The sequence below is a fragment of the Capsicum annuum genome, chromosome 1, assembly GCF_002878395.1.
Source record: "Capsicum annuum cultivar UCD-10X-F1 chromosome 1, UCD10Xv1.1, whole genome shotgun sequence".
NCBI lineage: Eukaryota > Viridiplantae > Streptophyta > Magnoliopsida > Solanales > Solanaceae > Capsicum > Capsicum annuum.
The window spans coordinates 139,364,111-139,389,800 of NC_061111.1; positions in this window are offsets into that span (position 1 = coordinate 139,364,111).

The following is a 25,690-nucleotide window of genomic DNA, read 5'->3' on the forward strand; positions in this document are numbered from 1 at the left end:
ACTGAAGAAATGTTATCTAAATTGAAATATAAGAATCTAAGTTGTATGAGTCAACTAAATAAGGGAAATAATTTAGATGAAAAAATGAAGAAGGAAGCTTCAGGGCTTCAAATTGATCTTGAAGAAAAATTAAGGGATTCTCAAAAATACCTTATGTGTGAACTTCACAAGGATGAAAAGTTAGAGAGGGACCTAGTCCAATTAAGAGAAGAGTTGAACAAGTCTCTTAAACGTATTGCTTCTTTATAGATCCTTTCTAATATGAATAGTCAGGGTATTAAAACGATAAAGGTTTGGGCTATTAAGGAGAAATCCAACCTATTGAGTCAAAAGGAAAGACTGGTCATTATGTTGGAAGCAAAGAGTATGAACTCCTATGTACTCATACTGGAAGAGATGGACATCTGAAAAAGGGATGTCATCACTGGTTCAAGGCAAAATTGAGGAGTACTAAATATGCTCAGCAAGAGAATGCCCTTCCAAGGGATTGAAGTCATTGAAAAGGGCAAAGAGGAAGTTAATACTGCCTAGATGGTCCAAGAAGAATTTGATCACCTCATTATCCTCCTACTAGGAACTCAAACTTAAGTGGGTTCCCAAATCCAATTTGTGATCATGATATCAAACATGAGAAAGAGGATTGCAATCAGGAATAGCTCATTAATTCAAAAGGTTTAAAGATTAACAATGAAAGGTCTGATTGTCTTCTCCTTCTCTCAAGACATTTCAAGATAGAGGTGTCTCATTTTGAAATAGATGATTTCAAGGGACCTGGTCCCTAGGAAATTCATCTTAGAAGAAGATTCACAAGGATAAATAGCATATGAATCAGTGTCTCTTTGAAATTTTGGTTATGTCGAGGAGATAGGTATCCATGATAAAGTAGGTGTATGCTATTCTAACTCAGTATCATACCTTTAGACGTATATACCCAAGGGAACATCTTTGGAAGGAAATAACTAAAGCAAACATAGGTTAAAAATTCACTCAAAAAAGAGAGATTTGGTCCTATCTCTCAGATGAGTACCAAAATAATGTGCCATGAATTTTTATAAAATTTTTGGTTAAAAAGGCCACTTGTCCAATCGAATATAAACAAAAGCTATTAATTTGATTCAAATGTGAAGACTCCCAACCATTATAATTAGATATGTCTATTCATTATGTCAACTTTAAATGTCAAACAATATTTTTTTACTTATAAATTCAAATTTTCCAAATTCATTATCTTCTTAATTAACTCTGAACTTTATCAAAACTGGTCCTTCTTGTTTCCTTCAAAAACCTCAAAATGTTTGAAATTCCGTCTTCTTCAAACCCCATGAAAGATTTGTCTTCAGATCATTCACAAGAGCCACAAAAAGTGTTACCATTTGTCTTTCTCATGAGACTCCTGAAACCCTAAGTGAAACTATTTTAGTCGAAACTCTAAAATACAGTCAATGTTCTATCCTATTAGATGACCTAAACAAGGGTTTTAGATCTCCAATTGAACAAGAGATTCTTTAAACTAAAGGACCTCTTTCCTCAGAAAAACCAGAGTCCTCTAATGCCCCTCAAATCCAGGTTCCCTATGAGGAATTAAAAGGTACCAAAATTTTAGATAATTTACAAGAACTTGATTCTCCTTCCCTTTTCGAGTCAAACTCAATATTTTTTAATATGGTTGATGAAGAAATTCCTATAAAGAAATCTAATTCTCTAAGCAACATAAATTGGGTAGCTAAAAATTTGCTTTTAACTGGAAATGATCTTGAGGAAAGTTCTGCTAGTGGGGAAGAGAAAATAATGGAAGAAAAGGATAATTTTAAAGAGGATAAAGAGTTTGTATTGCCCTCCAAATGAAAAAAGGGCAGCTCAGTGCACTAAATCTACCACTATGTGCGGTGTCTGGGGAAGGGCCCCACCACAAGAGTGTATCGTACGCAGCCTTACCTTGTATTTCTTCCAGACACTATTTCCAAGACTTGAACCTGTGACCTCCTGGTCATGTGGCAACAACTTTACTAGCTTGTATTACCCCCCAATGAACAACCTCCAATTTGGAAAATATTAAAACTAAAGGAAAATAAAGGAAAGGAGAAATTGATTGACTCTGGTATACATGTTACAAGATCTTAATCTAATAGAGGGTTTGAAGTAAAATAGCTAGCAGATGCAATGAAGAAGGATAAGTCTTCTACTACTAAATGAAGAAGACTCAAAAAATCAACTATAGAGGAAGAAGAAAATCTTAAAGTTGTGAAAGTGAGAGAGGATGAGGAAATTGGGTTTGATATTGTTATTGCATCTAAGAAGAAAAGAATAGAATTTCATTTTGATGAAATGACTAAGTCCTCTGATCCAAAGTTTGGGAGTCATGGTGTAAGTAGAAAGAAGAACATAGTTGTGAAAAGGAAGAAAGTCTTTGAGAGACCTGATCTCAAGAAGAGAAAAATTGATGAAAAAGAAGAGCCCAATACAAAAACAAAATGTCCTCAGAAGGACCTAGGGATACTAAAGAACTAGCAGCAGAAAATGCAAATCTTAAAGAAATAATTACAGTGTTGACTTGTGAAGTCCAAAGACAAAATGTTGAAGAAAAAGCTCTCATTAAACAATTGATGGATTCTCATGCTGCTGCAGCTGATAGTCAAATCACACAGAAACACATAATTCACATATTTCATCAAATTTTAGGTCATTAATAATTATTTTATTTTTGTGTTTCTTGCCTGAGGACATGCAAATGTTCTAAGTTGAGAGTGTTGATGTATCCTGGTTTCATGGAACTTTTGATGCTCAAAATAAAAAAAATAAGCAAGTACTTAGGTCCATTTTGTTATATATGATGTGTTTTGTGTTTGTTTTCGAGGAAACTAGGTTCAAGAGCTGAACAGAAGAAAAAGAGTTGAAGTGTTTAGAGAACCCCACTTACGGATCGTAAAGGGAAGTTAAGGCCACCGTAAGTGGCCACATATGTGTCAGAAGGAATTTGTTCTTAGAATCTGAAGTTTGAAGTTTGTTCTAAGAATTACGGAGGGTCCCTTATTGGGTGTAAGTACCCTATACTCCCCCGTAAGTGTAATCAAAGGTGGTGTTCTGCCGCATGGAGATTGGTATGATACATACGACGCACCTAGGGGTCTGTAAGTAACACTTACAGCTCATAAGTGGTCACTGACCCTGCTTCCTTTATTTGTTTTGGTTAAAATTTTTAGGGTCCTGATGGATTATATTAATACCTTTTTGATGTTTTAATATTAGTTTATGCACTCTTTATATTCACAACACTATATTAATTCTGAGATTCGACTTTTGATCTTGAAATCCATTGTTCTTGATTTTTACGATTGATTGTTAATTTGAGATTCTAGGTTTTATTCTTAAATTATTGTAAGATTATTCATATTCTTTCTTTATTGAATTTAATGGATGTTTTTTCAACCATGAGTGGCTAAACCACATAACTAGGGTTTTGGGAACCCTGATGGAATAATGAAATAGAGGAAGTGCAAAGTTGATCTTGATTAATATTCTTTCACGTATTATGATCTTCTTCAATTTGATTGCTTTCTTAACGACTGTAGAAGTTAATACCTACCTGTATTTGATACTTACTTTAAAAGAGAGGTAGAGATTAGGAAAAAAGGATCACAATAGTAAATTGAGGCTACCAACCCTCATCTAATTAACTTGACACTGAAAAGGTAATAGTTAATCTGGGATCCAGGATAAGGGTTAGTAAGGCTACACTCTGAGACTCAAAACATAAAGATTGAAATTCATTAAAGGAAATCATAAGACTATTGGTGATACAAATCTTATAAAATTTTGCATGTAGTGTATTGGGATAGTTTGATAGAGCACAATAAGTATACGAAGATTGAAAATTTTGGGGAACACAATCCTAGTATTCATATCATATTGATTTTAACTAAAGTGATCAAGATTTGTTACTATTGACACTGTTCTAACAAAATCCAAAATTTACTTTGTTTCATTTTTTGAACTCCTTCAGTAAATTCATAAGAGATATTCGGCCTATTCCTTATGGTTTTGACCCAAACCTTTGTTGGATTATATAGACAGTGAATGCATTATATTTGTTAGAGGTATAATTTCGCGTACATCACCCCACTCAAGGAATTCATTATACATAGTGGAAAGATAGAAATACCAATGAAATCTCTTTTTGTATGCAGTTTGAACTCAAGGTTAGAGATACTTACAAAGAAGAGTTGACGAAGAACCGTGTCAGAACATTGGTCTTAGGTCTGAATGTGCCTACACAAATTATTGATATAGAATCAGAACATCAGATTTTTCTTTACAGGCTTTAGGATCAATTTCAAACAAATGATATTGCACACCAGCAAAAACACATGGAGGATGCCTTGACGTTACACTAATTGATAAAAGAACTAAATCAAGCCACGTAAGAGGTGGATGATGTTAGGCAGTGTTTGATTGATTTTGATGATTGCATAGTTTTCCAGATTGATAGCATAGGAAAAATGACCTATAATAGTAGAGAACAATTATGCGTGAGTCATTTGATCACTAATAAATATCACATATAGAAAGAGGTGGACAAAGCTAAGAAGGCAAAGGCAGATGAGAGACCATCTGGGTGCTAGTGTTTTCTATTTCTATCCCTGTGTGAGATTGTTTTTCTCTCATGTTACTTTTTATTTCACCAAAGATTGTATCCCTTCTTTGCTACTTAGTAGACATTTATATATTTATGAAGATTTTAGGGATAATGGATTTGTTTTAAAATGCATGTACTTCCTTCAAATCTGTTAGGCCAACTCTTGGCTCCACAAAGGTCACCCATTTAAGATATGTTCTTATTATCATATGGTTATGTGATAAATATTTTATGTGATATAAATGCTCTATATGTTTATGTCTGTTGTTTGAATAAAAGGTAAATTGGTTTACTCTTAAACAAAGTTTTAGAAACCCTTTAGAAAAAATATACGCCTACTATCCAAAGTTCAAACAAAACACTCCAGGTCTTTAAGTCTCCCAGAAAAGTCCTCAACCATTCTTCATTATCTTACTTTCTATATTGTTCCTATTCTTTTGGGTAAATCAGTCATGGACACTAGAACCGTCAAATAAGAAGATGGATATTAGAGTTTGTTCGAGCAGAGAAAGTGCTAAAAGTGGAGATCAAGAAAGTGATTATGAGGATTGATTAGGATAAAAAGGAAATTGCTAAAGTCAGACAATTAATCACCCAAAAAAAGAAGAATTTTGAGCATCCGACCAATGACTATGTCAAAGAAGGCATGGAACAAGCCTCACCTTCAAATGTAGGAGCAGAGCACTGGGTAAAGCTCAAAGGGGATGCTATTTGGACAACTAGGATTAGGTCAGAAAATGAAAAGATCATCATCAGAGCCCACTTCAGAGGATATAGTTGGTTCCCCAAGGTCAAGACATGCTCGAAATTTATCAAACTTTGAGAAATATGGGAGTTCTCCTCCTTAACCGAATGGAAGAATTTTGCTACTTTCTCGAAGATGCTCATAAGATATGTTTTTAGCATCTGAATCAATTGAGTAATACCACTGATAAGTGTATCACTCCAAATCTAGAATTTGCAATATGATGTATAATGGTAAGATAAGTAGTATGAGAGGGACATAAACTATTATCTATTTCTATCGTGTTAATGTTGGCATGCCTATCACCGATAATGTGTAGATTAACAAATATGAATTAACAAAGTTTGAAGATATGTACCATGAAATTTATTTAAAGCTCATCATGATAAGATCCTAGAGCTAGTGGAAAGAAAGCCTAACACATTGTCTAAGGGTTGGAAAAAATTCAAAGAGGTTTGTCACTATTATAGAGGAATTGGAGGACATAACTTAGAGACTTGCCACACATTTAAAATATATTTAGAGATCCTGGTGGAAACTAGAAGGGTTGATTGAAATTTCCACTTTACCATCTGTATAAGATCAAAATATAGAAGAAGAGAAAGAATAAGGCAGGAATCCCAACACCTAATTAGGATCTAGTCATTAGTCTTGTCCTTTCTGTTGTCATTTTCCTTTCATGTTTTCCTAATGTAATGAACTCTAATGAGAATGGAATGAAATGAAGTTTTATCCTTTCCTATTTGAACTATATATTTCCTAATTTCTCTTTTCTGAGATATGTTGGTAGCCTTTCAGACCAACCTCTATCATTTCAAATCTTTATCTCCCTTTTTATCGAGAAAAGTCATATGAATCCGAAGTCAGCAAATGGAGAGGCCCAACAATTTAAACTTGTCAAACTTCCTAATAAAGACCTACTTGGAAAAAGTCTTTCCTATTAATTCCTTTTGAGTCAATACCCACAGGTGGATCAATTTACCTAAGATGAAAGCAACTTTATGTGTTTACTTTAAGTTGGATAACCTTGCATTACTTACCACTAACAGGATCTAACATGTATTCTTTTGGAGTGGTTTTTGCTTTATCAGGCAATTAACTAAGTAGAAATTGACTTGTATTGACAAAAGTTGGTTAAACATCAATACTTCACTAGACTAAAGAAAATAAAAATTCCTTCTATGACTGTTGATTAGTTACTTAAAGGAAAGAATGACTGGGAGTAGGGCCAGTATGATAAAAACTCTAGGTAAGATGATCGCTAAATTCACTAGGAAAATGGATGAGAAAAAGATATGGCTAATCTGGCCATTGTCGCTAATACAATAGTCTTGGATAGTCATGCGCTTCCACTCTGATTCCCTCCTCTTAGCTCTAGTAACAACGGGAACCAATTAATGTACATACCCTCTGTGTCAATGCCTAGACCTCCTTCTAATCCCATTAATACATCATGCCAAACACATTCTCCTCCCACATAAAATATCAATCGTGATAATAACGCAAATGCTTACCATTCTTAAAACTTCACTTTAAATTACCAAAATACCTTCCCAAATGCCTTCACTTCCTAAATCACTTATCCCATTTTTAACCCCAATGTCAATACTCCCCAAAACATAGTTCCCACCTACTAAAATTAAACTAATACTGCCCAGAATACTTTGCTAATAAAAAATATGCCTCCTGCTACCCTTTGTGCCACCATAATACTTGCATCTTACCATATAATTCCCCAAAACCTAGAAATTGACCACTATGAGGAGATGAAAAAAGAGTGTAGGTCATCTAAAGACAAACATGCTAAGGGTCTACTGCTAATAAAGGAAGTGATCGCTAAGATAAAAAAACATATAGTTTGCCCAATGCAATAAGGTTTGGTTATGATGAACTTTGCATTCACCCTAATTTGAATTTTCTCGAGGTATTTAAAGTTTCTAAGTTTGAAATATTCAATGGTACTGTAAATCCTACTGCCTACTTGAGAGGACATTGTCACCAAATAGTAGGCGATCATAGAAAATGAAGTATTATTGATGAGTCTCTTCAGTCGAAGCCTAAGTGGAAAGGCCTTAGAATGGTTTACTTCACAAGAACATAAAAAGTGTCCCAAAAAGAGTGCTTTGGCAAGGGATTTTGTTGATATATTTGCCTACAATTTAGAGATGGTTACTAATCGATATTCTTTGAACAATATCAAGCAATAGTCTAATGAATTTGTTTGTGAATATGCCTATTATTAGAAAAAAAGAGGTAGCAAAGGTGCAACCTCCTATGATAGAAAAAGTAATAGTCACTGTATTTACCCAAGATCAGGAGGGAGAGTTTTATGATAAAGTGATATCAGTATTTGTGCTACCTTTGGTTATTTAGATAAGATTGGTAAAACAATTAACGAAGGACTTAGGACAAAAAAGATCAACAAAACCTGTACACAAACTGGATATTTGAGATTCCTAAAGAAAAAAGGGAGAACATGTATTTTGTATCCTTTATTCCTACCAAAAGTCAAAGAAATCTCTTGGGTCCATGATATGCCATGGTTACATGGCACTTTTAATGCTTAAAATCGGAAAACATGCAATTAATTAGGTTTGTTTTGTTAGATATAATGTGTTTTTGGGTTAGTTTTGAGAAAAACTAGGTTTTTAGAGATGAAAAGAAGAAAAGATGGTGAAAAAGTGTAGGAGGATAACTTAAGGGACCATTTATAGACCTTAAGTGGTACCTACGATGGCTGTAGGTCCCTCCATAGGTATCAGAAGAAGAACATCTCAAAATTTGAAGTTTGAAGTTCTTTTTTGATAGTTACAATGGGGCACTTACATGGCATAAGTACCACTTATGCCGTTATAAGTGCATTCATGGGTAGAAGTTCTGCAGCTTTGAAGATGTTTGACATTTACGACACCCACTTATGTGGCATAAGTACCACTTATAGGTCGTTAGTGGTTCAGTAAGTGGTCATTCACCCATTTTTCCTTATTCATTTTAGTTAGGACTTTTAGTGTTTGATGTATTCTATAAATGCTCTTTATTTGTTTTTGTTTTAGTTTATGCACTCTTTCTATTCATAAACATATATTGATTATAAGATTCGACTTTTGATCTTGGAATCCTTTGTTCTTGATTATTAATTTGAAATTCTGGGTTTTCTACTTAATTTTTTTTAAATTAATCTTATGCTTTCATTTATGAATTCCATGGATATTCTTGAAAACATGAGGGGCTAAACCACTTACCTAAGGTTGTGGAAACCTTGGAAAAATAACAAAGCACAGGAAGCATGAGGTCCTTCTAAATCAGTGTTTATGCATGTATTGCGATCTTCTTCAATTTGTATACTTTCTTGACTATTACAGAAAAGAAGAACTTTCTTGTATCCGAGATCATCTTCACAAGAGAGGTTGAGACTAGGAAAACAAGATTACAATAGAAATTTAAGGCACCAACCCTCATGTAATTAAATAGATACCCAAAAGAAGATAGTTAATTTGGGATCAAAGACAAGGGTTAGTAAGGTAACACTCTAAGACTCACAAGGTGAAGACTAAAATTCACCAAAGGCAACCACAAAATAGTTGGTGATATATATCTTGTCAAATTCTGCATGTAGGGCATTGAGATACATAGATTAAGCATGATAACTCTATAGAGTTAGGAAGCTAGGGGGAACACAATCCTAGTATTCATCTCAGACTAATTTCAATCCAAAGAGATCAAGCATCGTTACTACATTATTTTTAGAACAAATACCTCCTTTACTTTTCTGCATTTTTTTGACTATTTCAAAAAACACATATGAGATATTCGACCTATTCCCCGTGGGATTGAACCCAACCTCTATTGGGTTACTATATTTTTCATCGATCATATTATACTTTTTGGAGGTATTGTTTTGGGAGATATTAAATTTTGACATCGTTATTGAGAAATACAGTTATGGATTGATTGATAGAGTTTCTTAAGGTTGTTGGATTTTATTTTTCTATTTTCCTTAGGGTGTACGCCGATGTATGCCCAGTACAAGGAGGAAAGGTAATTCCTTGATTCCACCTAATATAGAGCTTGAAAGAACCTTACAACAAAATTGTAGGATGTCGGAACACGATTGTGCAACTCATAACTAGGAGTAAGATGATCCTCTTCCCATGAATCCACCTCCTTTCCTTGGTACTCAACAGATAGCTACACAAACTACTACACAGTTACTAGTTAAAGCAAATATGAGGAGGGATGCAGCTACCTGCCATGCAGATCAAGAAAGAAAACATAGACAAAAAGCACAACGTCGAGTAGAACTCACTAGAGGTAGAAGAGATAGAGTTCAAATATCTTTAGATTTTCAGTATTTTCTAGAATATGATGATCTGGAGGATGTATTGGGTTATGTTGATCCTATCGATATAGGAGTCATCATTCCTCTAAAACTATCTTAGAGGGTGAAGTTCAATATTAGAAGTGCTGTGATTCAGCTGCTCAATCTTAACTGTGTGTTTCCAAGTTTGCATACTAATGACTTAAATATATGCATCATGAATTTCACAGGGATTTACACTTCATATACTTTACTTGGGGTGAGTTACTCAAGTTGTTCCCATTCTCTCAGTCTAGTGAAGCAACATTATGGCTTGGGAACTACCTCTTGGGTCCATCACTAATTAGAATGACTTGCAAAAATAGTTCTTGGACCAATTCTTCCCACCTTCTAGGATGCTATAGTTGAAGGATGAGATTTATAATTTTAGGAAATTGTTGTCTGAACCACTATATGAGGCATGGTTGAGGTTCATAGAAAATTTGATGATGGTTCCCAATCATAGGAATTTAGGGTAAAATTTGCATGTGATATTCTATCAAGCTTTGAATGTAAATTCCAAAGCTATTGTACCTACTATTAGTGGTGGATCTTTCATGAGCCTGCATTAGTAAGTAGCTTTGAAAATATTATACCGTGTCTCTTATCACTAATAGGGCGGCATACTCAGGAGGTGGAAAAAGACACTGCCACTTATTCTATTGGAGCTTCCTGCGAGTAGAGGATCGTAGCAACTCAAGAAGTTTCTTAACTAAGGACGAAGATTAGGGTACTGACCAAGCAATTTGAAGCTGTGAATGACAAAAAGGTTATTGTTATGGGCGTACAAGGTAAATATCCTAAGCTATATGATGTAGATATCGAGGAAGAGGCAAAGTACTTAGATAGAGAGATGGTGGGTTTTTGAGCCAAATAAAAAGGGTCTACTCAAGAAACTTGGAACTTAAGGCAAGGGAATCTAGGTTGGGACTATTATAAGGATAGATACAGAGATCAAAGTAGAGAAAGATAGTGACAAAAGGCATAAGGATTATTATAAGAAGAAGAGCAGTGCATATGTTTCACCGAGGAACCATGATACTAATTCAAGGATGGATACATTGCTTACTAAGTTGGTTAAGGGTTCAGAGAATCAAGAGAGTTACTTTAAAGAGATTAAGGTAGATATTTCAGACTTGATCCAGAAAGTGGAATCACATGCTAGTACGAGCAAGTAACTTGAGCAGTAATTTGGTCAAATGTTATCTACATTTAATCAGCTTCAACTGGGCACCTTTTAGAGTAATATTATGCATAATCCAAAGAATGACAGTCATAATTTGGCCATCACCACTTGGATTGGTAAGGATATGATTAATTTCTCAATTCCTGTAGTTGATTAAGTTTGAGATGATGTTGTTGATATTGATGATACACTCAAACTAGAATCTAAAAAGTTGGTGAGAGGAGATTCATCAAACAAATTGATGGGTATGGACAAATGAGTTGAGAAGGAAAAAGTTTAGGGGAATGAAGTATAGCCTATATTGAATACTATCCCATGACCTTCCCTACCCGTTCCTCAGAGATTAAAGAAAAAGCAAGAGAAAGAAAAGTGTCAGAAGTCCATGTCAAAGTTGAAGGAACTTTCTGTTAGTATTCCTCTTCTAGAAGAATTAGAGAAGATGATAGGATATGCAAAACTTATGAAAGATATAGTTACAAATAAATGGATGATGAATTTTGAGCCCACTGATAGTATGCACCATTGTTGTATTATTAATTTCCAATCTTTAGTAGAGAAGAAGGACGACCCCAGATCCTTTACTATTCCATGTACTATTAGGTCCTTCAACTTCTTTTGAAATTTGTGTGATTTGGGAGATAATATAAATCTGATGACATTGGTGGTGTACTAGCAATTAGGGTGGGGGGCACCTAGGCCGACGTTGATGAGATTATTGATGGATGACCAGACAATAAAGAAACATGTCGGTAGATTATATGATGTGTTGCTGAAGGTGGTGTCCTAAATATTTCTAGTTTGTTTTGTGATTGTTCACTATGAGGTGGACTTTGTAGTCCCTATTATCTTGGGAAGGACCTTCCAGCTTAGGGCATTGGTTGACATAGAAATACGGTAGATAAAGTTAAGACTCAATGACGATTAGGTAACTTTTACTATATGTTAGTCGATGCAAAAATCGAAGCATATTCGGGTGGTTTATATGATAGACACTATAGATGATGATGCATTGACTGTACCTATTAATAACAGACTTGGGGTTAAGGCAATAACAGTGGTTATCTTGAACTTTAAAATCGATGGTATCGATGAATATAATAAGATGGTTAGTGCACTATATGGCTGAGGTTCTTATTCTTATGCTCCTAAGAATTTATATCTTGATTTGAATAATAAAACAACACTTCCAGCTCATCCATCTATTGAGGATCGATTGGTCTTGATATTGAAGGCCCTTCTATTTGACTTGCAATATGTATTTTTGGGGGCGAACAATACCTTGTCGATCATTATTGTTGCTGATGTATTAGATTCAAAGGTTGAGGCATTGATTCCAATATTGTAGAGATTCAAAATCTACTCGGGATTTGTACTCATAAATTTAGCATGAATTGGATTATGTTCCTAACATCGAGCACCAGTATCATTTTAACCCACCGATGTAAGAGGTAGTGAAAAATGATAATATAAAATGGTTAGATATGGGTATGGTTTAACTCATTGTAGATAGCAAGTGGATAAACCCAATTCAAATGGATGTGGTTTACCCCATTGAAGACAGTAAATGGGTTAGCCCAATTCAATGTGTACCTAAGAAGGGTGAGATTACTGTGGTCTCAAAAGAGAAGAATGAGTTAGTGCCCTTGACACCGGTTACTAGATGGAGATTTATATGGATTAACAAAAGTTGAGCACATGGAAACAAAAGGATCACTTTCCTATGTCGTTCATGGATTAGATGCTAGACAGACTTTCCACGACCTGAGACTACCCCCTAGTCGTAACATGGTGCTTATGGCCACAAGTGACCCCAAGCTAACCCATGATCTACCACAAGTTGTAAGTAATGAAGAAATATAACAAAATCCTATGCAAAATTTATCTAATAAATGTTTAAATAGTCAAGACCATAACAAAAGAGTTTGAAACACATCACTGAAGACATAACTAACCGTTTGATTGTCTAAAGCCTCTAAACATGATAAGTTATTAGGATAGTCCCCAACTAACTCAGACTACCAAAATAAAACATGAACTAAATACTGGAAAGTATGATAAGTAGTATAATTAGTCCTCGACTGATGAGGACTCACCAATACTACAGGTGAGTGGCATACAAACTGTCTAAGTATGATCGGGGAACTGAGCATCCGAACATATGTTATAAGACAACATAGTACAATAGAGAGTATGCGTTCAGTACTTTGAATGTACTAGTATGTGAGATGAAGACTACCTGATATGTATATATACTGTGCATGAATCCATAACATGAATATCGAATGCAAGACCAAGTATAAACATGTATTGAAATGATATAAATAACTGATATATGGACACTTGATCATGCAAAACTAGACCTGATTCAACATGAATACTGGACTGGAATTATGGGATTTATCACATAATCGATGTTCGCCAATATGAGCTAATCGGGGTGTAACCTGTAACCCTTATTGGAAAGGTGTTAGTAACTTGCTATGGGTACCAACACTGGCTATGTGGATCCACTAACTTAATGTCCCAAAGGACTAAGGTGTCAGTCCTCTACTAGTAGGTGACCCCTAAGAGAGTGTCAATCCTCAACTGGTAGGTGACTTCTCATAACCTAGGTTGGCTACATAATTCTAGAACTTAGGGAATTTTACTAAAGGTCTCAGTCCTCTACTGGCGGGTGAGCCTTCATCCCTAGGTTCACTCAGTGCTAAGTCCTATTTCCAACTGAACTAATGCGGATCCTGATGAAAGGCTTAACATGACTGATACTAACATATGCTCATCAGGAGAGTATTCTTAATTAATGATACAAGTATGCTCTAAATGACTTAAAACTTGACATCTAAAACATATATGAATATCAAGGTATTGAGTGTTCATAACCCACCAGCACTATCTAATGCAGACTGATCTTGACTAATATTGAACAATCCATGGTATTAAATAAGTCATGTATAACACCTAATAAATAACTAATCATGATGTAGACATTTACATTATCAAACATATGAAAACATAATTATCATGAGGGACTATATATTTTTATGGAGGAACTTGAGAGTTTAACTTAATAAATTATGAAATTCATACTTCTCATGGAACCTTGAACAAAAAAGAATTAAACTTAAAAATTTGAAGAATTTTGGAACTCAGTGGGTTAAAGGATGCCATTAATGAATATACCACATACCTGAAGTAGATGCCTTGAAGAAATCTTCTTGAAAATCAAACTTTATTGAAGAACCCTAGTTTGCTCTTGAGAGAGAAAGGAATCACCTTTTTGATTCCTCTTTGGTGAAATTGATAATTATGTTATGATTTGGGGCTTTAGGGTACTTTATACCACCCCTTGTGATGCCAAAACTATGTGGGTTTAGATTTTAAGGGAGTGGGAAAAGACATAAAATTCCTTGGGAAAATTTGCAGGAAAACAGACTCCAAGTCGTTACGACTCACCTCATGATGGGTTATGAGTTATTGTCTGAGTCGTAACCTGGGATATTGGGATTCTGGAGACATTCTTTTATGACTACAACTTTCCACCTAACTACTTAATACGACTGAATATGAGTCATTGGGTAAAGTCATAGTCTGAGGCATGATTCTTGGATCCTTTACTGGTCAGGCCACGAGTCCGTGCAATGACTTGTAAGGTCTGACTACGAGTCATGTCCTTGACTCGTAACCACTAGAAGGGGTTCTTGATTACATATTGTTGTCACTATGACTCACTTGTGATGACTCATCACGAGTGGCTATGACTCCTTTCCTGAGTCGTACTCATAGCAGTGTATTAGGTCCTTAGGGAAAACTTTCCACAACTCTTTTCCATGATATCAGATTAAGGCAAGACTTGAAGCATTGAAAAACTAACTTAGTGGCCTATCTTTTAAGGGTTCTAGAGCTTGAAAATTCAGGGTATTTAAATATCTACCCCTTGGGATCATTCATCCTCTAATGAATATAATTGAGTTGGGACACTAAGAAGACTAAGATCATACATGGGACATTTAAAAGTTGAATCATGACTAAATATCTGAAATGTGATGCATGGACTGAACTGAACTCATGAATGAATGCTATGATATGAGCATGGTTAGATAACTGAGATAGAGAATGAGAGAATTGATCTAAAGAATGATTACCTCAAGTTGACTTTGAATTTGTAGAGAAGAGATAAGGACACTTGGCTAGCATATCGTTTTCTGCTTCCTAAGTAGCTAACTTAACGGATTTATTTCTCCATAAAACCTTTACTAAGGCAACTTATTTGTTTCTCAACTTACGAATTTGACGGTAAAGAATCTAAAATGGGATCTCTTCATAGGAGAGGTTATCTTCCATGCCCACACTTTCTAAAAGAAAACTAGAAGCTGGCTCACCAATGCATTTCTTTAGTAGAGAGACACGAAATGTTGGATGCACTGATGCTAACTCTGTAGGAAACTCTACCTCATAATATACCTTCCAAAAACATCTCAAAATCCTATAGGGGAAAACATAGTAGGGAATGAGCTTCCCCTTATTACCAAGCCTCTTCACCCCCTTTATGGGCAAAATTTTTAGATACATAAAGTCTCGAACATCTAATTCTCCTCCCCTCACATCTACATAGGATTTTTAATGCCATTAGGTTGTCTTCAGTCTTTCTTAAATAAACTAAAATTTTCTATTTCCTCATGTACTAAATCTAGCCTTATCAATGCAGCCTCGCCTATATCGAACAAACCAATAGGAGATCTACACCTCCTACTATACAAAACCTCAAACGGGGCCACCTGGGTACTGGAGTGATAGATTTTATAACATGCAAATTCAATCAAATGTAAGTGATCATCCCAAATACCAGTGAAATCAATAACAAAATCCCTCAATATGTCCTCTAAGGTCTGAAAGGTCTTCTCTTCCTTACCATCTATCTACGGATGAAAAGTTGTACTAAGATGAACTTAGGTACCCAGACCCTTCTGAAAAGCCTTTAAAAAATAAGAGGTAAGCTGAGTACCTCTATGTGAAATGATGGTCAAAGAAACCCCATATAATTTTACTAAATCCCTGAGATAGAGTCTAGCATAATCCTCAGCTAAATAAGAAGTATGGACTGGTAAGAAATGGGCTTACTTGGCCATTCAATCTACAATAACCCATATAAAGTCATGTTGATGAGGTGTACGGGAAAATCAAATAACAAAGTCCTTATTCACCTCTTCCCACTTTTAATTGGGGATACTAAATTCTTGAAGTGTACCATTAGGTCTCAGATACTCAATAATTAGAGCACTTAGCTCAAATTCGGCAATATCCTTCATTCATACCATTCTACCAAAAGACTTCCCACAAACGGCGGTACATCTTAGTGGCTCCTAGGTAAATCAAAAATCGGGAACCATAAGCCTCGATTAGCTTCCTCTATCTCAAATCATCCACATTTGGAACACCCAACCTTCCCTGACAATGATGAACACCATCTCCCCCTTGGGAGAAAACCTCAACCTTCTAATCTTGAACTACCTCCTTTAACTTAAGAAAAATGGTGTTTCTATCTTGCTTTTCATTCACTTTGGCAACAAATGAAAATTTTGAACCATTCTGAACCCAAAAACTACCTTTAGATGAATCAACCAACCGAACACCTAATCTAGCCAGCTGATAAACCTCGCGAACTAACTCCTTCTTATCATCCTCAATATGGGCAACACTTCTCATAGACAACCTGCTAAGGGAATCATCCACAATGTTGGCCTAACACGGGTGATACAACACACTCATATCATAGTCTTTCAATAATTCAAGTCATCTTCACTGAGGAAGATTCGGTCTTTCTACGTCAATACATACAGTAATCTTTTGTGATGAGTAAACGCATCCACATGAACCCCATATATATAATGCCTCCATATCATAAAGGCAAGAACAACTATTACCAACTTAGATCATGAATTGGGTAATTCTTATCATGTGGTTTAAGCTGTTTAAAAGTATAGTGTATCACCTTACCTTGTTGTATCAAAATGCAATCAAGACAAATTTTGGAAGCATCACATTAAACCACAAAACCATCTGAATCTTCTGGTAGGGTCAATACTGGAGCAGAAGTGAGTCGAGTCTTCAACTCCTAAAACCTCTTCTCGTAGGAATAGATCACTAAAATTTGACTTTATTCTGAGTTAGTCAGGATATAGGAGAGGAAATAGATAAGCATCCTTCCACAAACCATCTATAGTAACTAACCAAACCCAGAAAACCGTCTGATGGACAGATAGGTCTAGGACAATTCCTCACTACTTTGGACTTTTGGGGATCAACTTGAATACCATTATCAGAAATGATATGACCAAGGAAAGATACTGATCTAAACTAGGATCCTCATTTACTGAACTTTGGTAATAGGTGATGATTCTTAAGGGCCTACAAAATAATTCTCAAATGGTCGGCATACTCACCTTTACTACAAGAATGGATGAGAATGACATCTATGAATACTATGAAAAACTTATCCAGATACTGCTTGAACACTATATACATCAAGTCCAGAAATTTTGTTGGATCATTGGTTAGTCCAAGTGACATAACTACAAACTCTAAGTGACCATACCGAGTTCTAAAGGTTGTCTTTGGAATGTCACATTCTCTGACTCTAAGATGATGATAGCCAAATTTGAGGTCTATCTTAAAGAAATAATTTGCTCCCTGAAGTTGGTCGACAATTCATCAATCCTGGGGAGAGGATACATATCCTTGATTGTGACTTTGTTGAACTATAGGTAGTCAATGCACATTCTAAGAGAACCATGAAAAAAATTGGACTGCCCCATAAGGAAAAAATAGGCTTGATAAAACCCATATCTAAGAGATATTTCAATTACTTCTTCAATTCCATAAGCTCGGTTTGAGACATTCTATAAGGTGGAATTAAAATAGGCTAGGTTTCTAGTAGGAAAACTATTCCATAGTCGATATCCCTTTAGGGAGGAACTCTGGGAAGATCTTCAGGAAATACTTTTGGGAATTTATTTACTAATGGAACTGACTCAAGACGTGGAATTTTGGAACTTGAGTCCTTGACTCGAATGAGATAATAGATACATCCCTTAAAATCATTTTTCTCTCCTTGATGAAAGAGACAAATCGACCTATAGGGACTGAGGTACTACCTATCCATTCTACAACTGACTCATTAGGGAACTGGAGCTACACTATTCTGCTTCTACAATCTACTGAGGCATAGCAAGAGTGGAGCCAATCCATTCCAAGAATGATATCGAAATCGTTCATCTCTAAATCTACAATATCAACTGAAGTAACTTTCTGAGATACTGTGACTGGGTAGTTTTTCTATTCCCATCTGGCTATAATAGGACTATCGACTGGACTAGATACTAAGAAGGGCTCTATAAGAATTTCTGGTCTGACATTGAAGTCTACTGCTATATAGAGAGACACAAAGGACAGTATGAATTTGAGATCTAATAATTCATAAACATGAAGGGGGAAGACTTGTGGCATACCTGTAACCACATCAGGAGAATCCTCCTGAATTTGTTGAGTCAGAAGGGCATAGAGTTGATTCTGATACTGGCCACTGGTTGAACTAGAAGTGGCACCCTACTGATTTGAGTGACCTACTGTTACTACTGAAGAACTAGCCTGACCCTGTGGGTGAAAATCTTTACCCTTTTGAGCAATCCCATATTGTGTGGCCTGGATTTCCACATCCAAAACAAACATCACTGCCTGCAATGCACTCACTCTTGTGGTTCTTATCTCACCTCTTGTAGATGAAGTTAGTGTGATCACTATTCATGATACCCTGGGACTTAATTCTGGTGCTCAATCTCGATGGTCCTGTCTGAACTTAAGTACTGGTGCACTGGCAAAATATAGGGCTAAGGCTGAAGATTTCTGGCAGAATTGAGAATGATTCCCACCATCTGACCTTTGTTGAGAGAAATAGAACCTACTATTTGTAGCCCTTTTATTATTTTTTTTCTTCCTCTTAAGCTTTTCCTCCTTAATCTGAAGCATGAATCATCAATTTGGAAAGGTCCATCTATGTTATGACACAAACAAGGGCCTAGATATGACGGGCATATCTAGCCCAATAGGGAGCGGAGATCGCCCCTACACCTAACCAAATAGAAAACCATACACCTAATGTCAAATAAAGTTTGAACATATACCAAGATAGTGTAAGTAAAGCTCAAAGAATTAAAGATAAGTCAATGGACGATAACTGATAGAAAACAACCAACAAACACCTCCTAAGTCCACAGTAATACACAAAGACTTCTAACAAAACCAAATTCAATAAAGTGTTGGGACATGCCCCGGCCCTGACAATGACAATGACATTGTTAATGATAATGTGAACTCTTAATTCTAATACAAGAATGTAAAATGATGAAATGTTGAAGTATTTTTTAGAATATAAGCTCACCACTTCACCACCAATGACCAATGAACCAAGCCAATCTATCTAATACTGCGGGAAAAAAGTAGAAATATCTCTGGTGCCTGGATCACGTGGGGATACAATGTCTGAAAACAGTTAGTTGGTTGAGCACTAATATGTAACTCTGGGGTACAGATAAAGTAATGACAATTCAAAATTCAATTCAACTAAATGTATATGTTCACATACATGTGTGTATACATATATACTTATATAACATATTGGGATAGGGGACAGGGCTTGACATGCACTTTAAGAATTTAGCCTGGATTGTGTAGCTCAACCGTCATAATATAAGAAGGAACCCATGGGCTATATAGGTCTAGCTCTTCCCTAGCTGGAAGGGCCCTACTAAGTGTTGCTGCATGAACCAGAATATATATATATACAACATGGGAGACTCAAACTACCCAGCATACCAAGGTGACTTAATCACCCAATCATGCAATATAATATAAGGGACTCAAACCTCCCAATCATATAATTAGGGAGACTCAAACCATCCGATCATTTGGACTCCCGCGTCAGCAACCGCAATTTCTAGTAGCGATCCCTCGGGACCTCCACTTTCACGACTTAGCAACACAACCCTCTTCTAGCCCCATTAAAATATTTATCATAGATTCCCATTAGTTGAACCATATTATACATTAAGGCATATATTGTTGGTATCATCATACCAAAAATACTTGCAAGGTAAAATCAACATGCCATACCAATTATCATCTCTTGGGGAAATTGGCAACCCCCTTAGTTCAAAATAGTTCAATGCACATACTTATCATATTCAAATCAATTCACAATATAGGATTGAGGTTATTACCACTTCAATAGTTAATATTAGCAAAACTGGGGGAAATTACAATCCGCTAGTTTATTCATCATACCCATGCATCAAATTGATTTCAAAACCACCATTTAAGCATAAACAAGGCATATGTAAATATGAAAATCACATAAACAACAATCATTAAAATCCTTCAATCTATGTTCCAAAACCACCATCAAAACCACATGGATAACTATTTAGAACATATGTTTTTACAAAGTAATAGTTGGGGAAGAGTAACATGCCTAATATACTAAGTTTTTATGAAGAGAATTTTACCCTTGAGCCCTTGGATGACCAACTTCTAAGAAACCCTAAGTATCTTGCTTGAGGGAATTTAAAGAGAATAAAGAGAGTCTTTGATGTATTAAAGTGTTAAAATAATGCCACAAAGGTGCTTTATGGGTGTAGGGTCTAAGTGGGTAAAGTGGGAAAATGTCCAAAGTGCCCTCAATTTAAAACTAAAAAATTATTGCTAGCGTCTACGGGTCACATAAAGACCTCATAATGACACATTATGACTCATCACCATGAATCGTAGCCAAGATAGTGTCACTAGGCACACATAATGTTTACCCTACAACTTGTATCATATGACTCGTTAGGCGACACTACAACTCATTGGGTCCTAACCGTTACAAGGACAGCAACACTTGGAACATACACTAGTTTTATTATGTTTGGGACATGACGACTCGTAATGAGTCCATACGACTCATTGGGAGCCACTTATACTCAGAATAGAAAACTTAGCTACACACTGACCAGGCTATGATTTATGGCCTAATGACTCATTACGACTCCCTACGACACATAAGGTGAGTCGTAATGAGGACAGTGAGGATAAGATTTCAGAAATTTTCAATGATGAAAAATCTGAGGTATTGCATTCTCCCCACCTTAGGATCATTCATCCTCGAATAATGAGACAACACATTTAGTTATATGATTTGACTCCAAATAAAATCAAACATACCTTTAACAAAGATAGAAAACAAAGATAGCAAAAAATACGTATACCTCTAGCACGATTATCTAAAGAAGGAAACAAGAATGGGTACTTGGACTTCATTTCCTATTTATCTTTCTAATTCACCACCTCAACTTTATGGTTCCTCCATAGAACCTTTACCAAAGCCATATCCTTAGTCCATAACCGGTGAGTTTTCCGATCTAAAATCTCTACTAAAACTTTTTCATGGGACAAGGAATCTGAGACACACACACTTTCCAAAAGAACGACAAAGAAAGGATCACCCATGAACTTCCTCAAATTCAATACATGAAAGCCCAGATGAATAGAATCCAAACTCACAGGAAATTCCAACTCATAAGCCACATTGCCCACTCATCTAACAATATGATATAGACCAGCATACTGGGGGCTGAGCTTCCTTTTTTTTTCAAACTGCATCACTTCCTTCATGGGAGACTCCCTCAAGAATACCAAATCATCCATGTCAAACTCCAAGTCTGTTTGCCTTACATCCACATAGGACTTTTGGTGACTTTGGCCAGTCTTAAGCCTATCTCGAATCACCTTTACCTTCACCTTTTCCATAGCTTAGTGAACCAAGTTGGGATCTACAACCTATTCTTGCCAACCTCAATCCACCCAATAGAAGACCTATATATTCTACCATACAAAGCTTGGAATAGAGCCATCCCAATACTTGAGTGATAATTATTATTTTACACAAACTCACTGAGAGGCAAATGGTTAACTAAACTACCACAAGAATTGTAACTACCCAAAATCATCTGCCATGTCACGACCCAAATCGGGGCCCTGGCCGTGACGAGCATTCCGAACTATGAAGGCCCAAAACACCCCTATCTATCAGGTAATCATGCACATAATTCATATGATAAAAGAAATGTGAAAGATTCACAGTACTACTGAAACATGGTCATGATTCCAATAAAATAAATAATGGGAAATAATGTCCCACAACATCTATCGGCATCTAAAAATAGTCTTCGAAATCTCTACTACATGACTAAAATAAATAACTGTCTAAAAACTGGAATAAGGCCCCTAGTAGACCTAAAACTATTAAATGATAAATAAACTGCTAGACATCAGGCCTTCCAGAATATAGAAGGCTCACCACTTGTCTCTACAAATCTATCTGAAGAATCTACTAATTTTTTGGACCCCTAGACTGTGCCTCCAAACCAGAGAGGGAAGGGGGTCAATACAAAGTACTGGTACGCAGAATAATCCAAAACAAACTAGAGATTTTTATATAAAATAAATGAGAGTTGTAATAAAGGATATTATTGAAAAATGATTTCAAAAATACATGGGCACAGTATAATGATTTTTCAACAAAAATGCAACACATTTGAGCGAGGTGTACACCTACAATTTCACATTTACACCAACTATCGAATCTCGGTTGCTTTCTAAATTGGAGTATAAGTGAGGGAAAGACATACAAGATCAAACAACAGGGTGTCTCGACCCAATCGATTATGGTAGTGCACAAGATCACAAAGTAGGGCTCCTAACCATAGTCCCAATTTGGGATGACATAATATCAGGTACACAAGATCAGATGGCAGGGTACTAAGTTCTCGAGTCGACAAACATAGTTTCCAGCGTAGAGTCATTTGACTCGTGCTTTCTTCGGGTAACCACCTATCTCACAAAATTAATGCATTAAACTCATTTTAATCAATCTCATGTCATACTCTGTAGGGTATCATCATACCCGACTAGCAAGTCATCAATATCACATTAACTTTCTAGCTTTTCATACCATTTATAACATGCACATATGTAAGACTTTCACACCATTAAATGCATACACCATGGTTCTCAACATGCAATCATTCAAGAAGTTAAATCATTTATGAGTAAGGTCATATCAATTGCAAAAATCATGATCTCAATGGTTCAACACAAGTGTAATATGGGGTATAAATATTATCATGGGAAATTTAGAAAATTCACAACTCATGTACATCGTACCCTTTCAAAATTTCAGGTCACAGGTTCACAATTCAACCATTTAAATACATTCAAACAAACAACCCCATGATATCTCAATATTTCTTTCAAAATCATATATCAAAACATGTTGTTTGAATTAATTGAAAACCCCCATTTGTAAAAAAAACATATATATAATTGTATAAATTTAAAGTCTTGCATAAGTTCCTTTTTGAAAACATGTCCATGAATTTTAGGATAACTCTACATACCTCTATTTATAAAATTAACGGGTGCTTCTTGAAACCTATAATCTGAGGATTTCAAATCTTCAATCGATTTTGAAAACCCACGGTTGAATCTTGAGTTTCTTGAAGTTCTTTTTTGAAACTCTAGAGAGAATTCTGGATTATTTTAATGAAAATAGGGTTAAGTTGCTCAAACATACCCTAAATCCTTTGTTTGGACAGTTTTAAAGGCTAGGGAAAAGTCAAAATTACCCATAATGACTCCTGAATGGAACTGGAAAATTGAACTTAAAAACCCAATTTTAGGTACCACCGCGACGCGCCACAATTGCGGTGGTCCACTGGAATTCGACGAGTGGGAAATTGGGTACCTCCGCAATGTGCCACCATCGCGAAGCCCCACTGGAATTTGAGAATTGTCAATTTGACACTCTCAGCAATGCGCTAGACCCCAAAATGATGATGTTTATGACTTTCCATGGACGAAACTTAGCTAAGAAGACGTCGGGGTGTTATATGCCGGGACGTCACACGGTTCTTAGGGCTACGAGTAACCCCAACCTAACCCTTTCAGCCTATCACTTCTCATGATAACTCATTTAAGAAGGAATGCATAAAACACTAACACTATCATATCGAGTGAAAGGAAATACAAAGGTAATACTCGGTCTAAACGACCACAACTGAAATCTCAATACAACCACAATCTGATAACTAGTCTGACAAAGCCTCTACTACTCCATGAACTTAAGAGCCGTTGGGACAGGTCCCCAACTGACTCAAACTGAACTGAAAGTAATAACATAAACACTCGAATACTGAAATATCTAAAGATAGGTCCTCGAACCATGAGGACTCACCACTGTAGAAATGTAGACGAAGGTACTCTAGAATCACTGACGAAACTGGGATTGGGCACCTGAACCTACATTATAAGACATGTAACACATAGATGTATATATGAATCAGCACTTAGGAATGTACTGAGTATGTGGGGGTGTATATATTTACATAAAACAATATCAATACTTTTTAATCAAATCATGCATGCAAATAATAATGACCCATATGGCTTTAATAAGTCTAAAATGTAAAGCTCATAAATCATGTAGAATGAAGAATGTCACACAAATCTCGTGAGTCATTATACTTTGGCTTTAAAATCTGTGCTCTCCCCTTATTCTCATTACCCATAGGCTAAAAGAAACTTTAACCTATACTTTTAACTCATTCATATGTCTTATGGAGAGTAAAACTTCTTTAATGCTCAAGAACTCATAACTCTTTTGAACTCAAGTCCTTGGAATTCAGAATCATAAAACTTTGAAACATACTTGAAGGAATTTGATTCACTTTAGGAAATTATATCCTTTCAAGCTTTAAGGAAAACATTCTACCTCAATGGAAAGATAATTTAGTTTAGGGAAATAACTCATCTCAAAGCTTTAGAGAAAAATACTTATAATAAGGGAAAATACTTTTAGTTTTAGGGAGTAAATCTGTAACTTTACTATTAGGAAAATAACTTGTATCAAGGGAAAGTATTTTGGTTTTAAAGTAAAATATCTTATCTCGATGGAAAATACTTTAGTTTAGGGAGTTTCTCTTAATTGACATAAACTATGCGGGCTACATAGAGTCAAACATTTTGTCCTTATAAGGAAGAGACCTCACATTGGGGAGAGGCATTATACCCTTGCCAAGGAGTATAACCTAGGTCCAGTGATCACTAAACAAACTCGATCTCGGGCCCAACATCAACTTGGCCTTAGGCTCACTGATAATCATAAACTTGGCCTCAGGCCCAACCTATGGTGGCATGTAGTTTTGGAATAAGAAACCATAGTAACTTACCTGCTTGGTGCTAAATACCACTCCCCTTAGTTTATCTCGCTCATCTCTTGAAAATCCACTTTAGAATAATCTCATGGTTCAAAAGAACCCAATAATCAAATCTGTAATCTCATGTAGTAAAGTAGATTTCAAAACTTAATGACCATCAGGTCAAAATATTTCTCAACAATCTCAGCATACTCAAATCATGGGTGCTCATAGCACAATAGTTCATAAAATCTCAAATCTCAAGTAGGGCTTAATAACCCATAATTCAATCTCAAGTTAAAACTCATCAAAAGCATAATAGATAGCATATAGATTCATAACTCATGTAGAAATCTGAAAATTTCAGCAATTTATCTTGAAATCTCAACATACTCATATACTTCAATGTTTCAAACATTTCAACTATTAACTCTCCAAGGATTAAAATGTTAGGGTATAGACCCAGCTGCAATTTCTCAAGAAA